The sequence below is a fragment of the Nanorana parkeri genome, unplaced genomic scaffold, assembly GCF_000935625.1.
Source record: "Nanorana parkeri isolate BGI_ZX_2015 unplaced genomic scaffold, ASM93562v1 scaffold15, whole genome shotgun sequence".
Lineage (NCBI taxonomy): Eukaryota > Metazoa > Chordata > Amphibia > Anura > Dicroglossidae > Nanorana > Nanorana parkeri.
Window position 1 is genome coordinate 1,987,128 of NW_017306283.1, and position 2,011 is coordinate 1,989,138.

The following is a 2,011-nucleotide window of genomic DNA, read 5'->3' on the forward strand; positions in this document are numbered from 1 at the left end:
AAAAAAGACATTTTGGGGGAAATTTATCGAAACTGGAGCAGTTGCACACAGCAACTAATCGGTTTCTCTTTTTTTATTTTCAAAGCTCAAAATGAGGAGAGAAGCTGATTGGTTGCTATGGACAATTGCTCCAGATTATGCCTGCTCCAGTTTTGATAAATTCCCCCTTGTGTGTATTTAAATATACATTTATTGTATATATAGTTCTTTTGGAGTGTACGTCCAGCATGTAGTTGTAGTGAAGCATCCATATATACAGCATACATGTATATGAGTTTGTCTTTGATATATATCATTAACACATATATAATTTATGTCTGTGTGCATGCAGCCAGTAAAGCTCTTGTATAGGACCAGCCAGTGTGAAGATGTGACCAGAGAGTGAATGAGGGACCCCCCTCGCGGGAGCGCGCGCTCTTCCTTGTTGTCAGGCAGGTGAGAGAGCGCGCATTCCGCTCTGCTCACTAGAGAAGGTGGCAAATCCAACGTGAATGGCCCATAACATCAATGATTGGCTACCTCCAAACGAGGAACATCAAAAGACAGCTCGGGCCCAGAGGACGTAACATTTGCCGCAATAGGGCTCATGCATACAGCGTAATGAAATACGGATCATCTATACAGGAGAGTGCTGGCGGATGTTTCCTGCGTAAAAACAAAATGCATGAACTTAAATTTCTGCTTCCATGCCATTGCATTAAAGCTGGTACGTGTGTGCGTATATGCGTACGCGCGTCAATGACTGGCTTTGTTATTGCACCTGTAATAGTCGGTGGCTGGTGCTGCAGTTACAAGCGGATGGCACCGCACATATACCAAAGATAATATAAGTCACTGGCAACCCAATCTCCTAATCACTACAACTTTATTGACGCTTGTTCATAGTGTCACAAAGAAAAAGACATTTTGGGGCTACACAGGGTCCCTTCATCAGGCAAACAATGTGAACAATATTGGAGATCTGTTGATTTTGCGTTACGGTTCTGAACGTGGCGCATGTCTACATGGCTTTGTGAACATCCCCAATGAAGATAATACACCTGCGTTCAGTTCTGTAAACAAAAAACACTTTGCATTGTTTTTTTTTAATGGCTGTGTGTATGAGGCGATGGGTGTTGATCTGGCAAATGTGTTGGCGACGAATCTGCTTTTTACGGATCTGAGGGAAAATTTTTTATGGATCTGCATGTTCATATACTTCCCCAACTAAGATTTTTTTTTTTTTTAATGGCCATGTGCATGAGGTCTAACTGTGTGGCGATGGGTCTCCATCTGGCGAATGTGTTGGTGACGAATCTGCTGTGAACGACCTGATAGCAAATGCTCATCAAACCGATCATTGGACTCTTAGTAAATACGCTTCTATGATACTCAGACCTGTGTCTACCCCAATTCACATACTCACCCACCCAGTGAATCCAGAGTTGTCCTGCATTGTGCTGCCACACACCGAGTGCCGCTCTGCCATCTTCTTCTTCCCTGACCTCATTGGGAGCAGTCTGTGCTGCAAGGCCCAACTTCCACCTCTGATCACTGTATGGAAGCCGATGCATCCCGGATATGTGCCGTGCATGCCCCAGAAGGAAAGGACGTCATTCTTCCCTAGGTGACAATGGAGGACGGGGAAAGAGTCACAAGGTGAATAATAAAAAATAAAGGTCAACAAACAAACAAAAAAAAAAGAGGTGGATTTTCATACATGATTCTGAGCTGTTACATGCACATAGTGATGTAGGGGCCTAACCAAATGCTGACTGTCTGCTTTCGGAGGGGGGGCACATGTAGCCGCTCAGATAGGCGTATATATATGTGTGCAGCCGCTGCCTGCCATACACTGTATGCTGCCCTTGTCACGCTTGGCGGAGGAAAATACGGCCATACTGTGCGCTGTACGGCCATTTACATCAATGTGCATGAGCCCTAAGAGGGCAATACCCCTCACCTTAGGAGATTGTTCAGGTTCTGTTGTGTCTTCAGGACAGTAAGTGAAAGGAAATCTCCCCAAAGACTT

At 44.7% G+C, this 2,011-nt stretch overlaps 1 protein-coding gene across 5 annotated transcripts in view; it reads left to right on the forward strand.

Annotated features, from left to right (window-relative positions):
* ASAP1 (ArfGAP with SH3 domain, ankyrin repeat and PH domain 1) overlaps window positions 1–2,011 on the forward strand; it is a 222,158-nt gene that overhangs the window by 43,664 nt on the left and 176,483 nt on the right. The window lies entirely within an intron of this gene.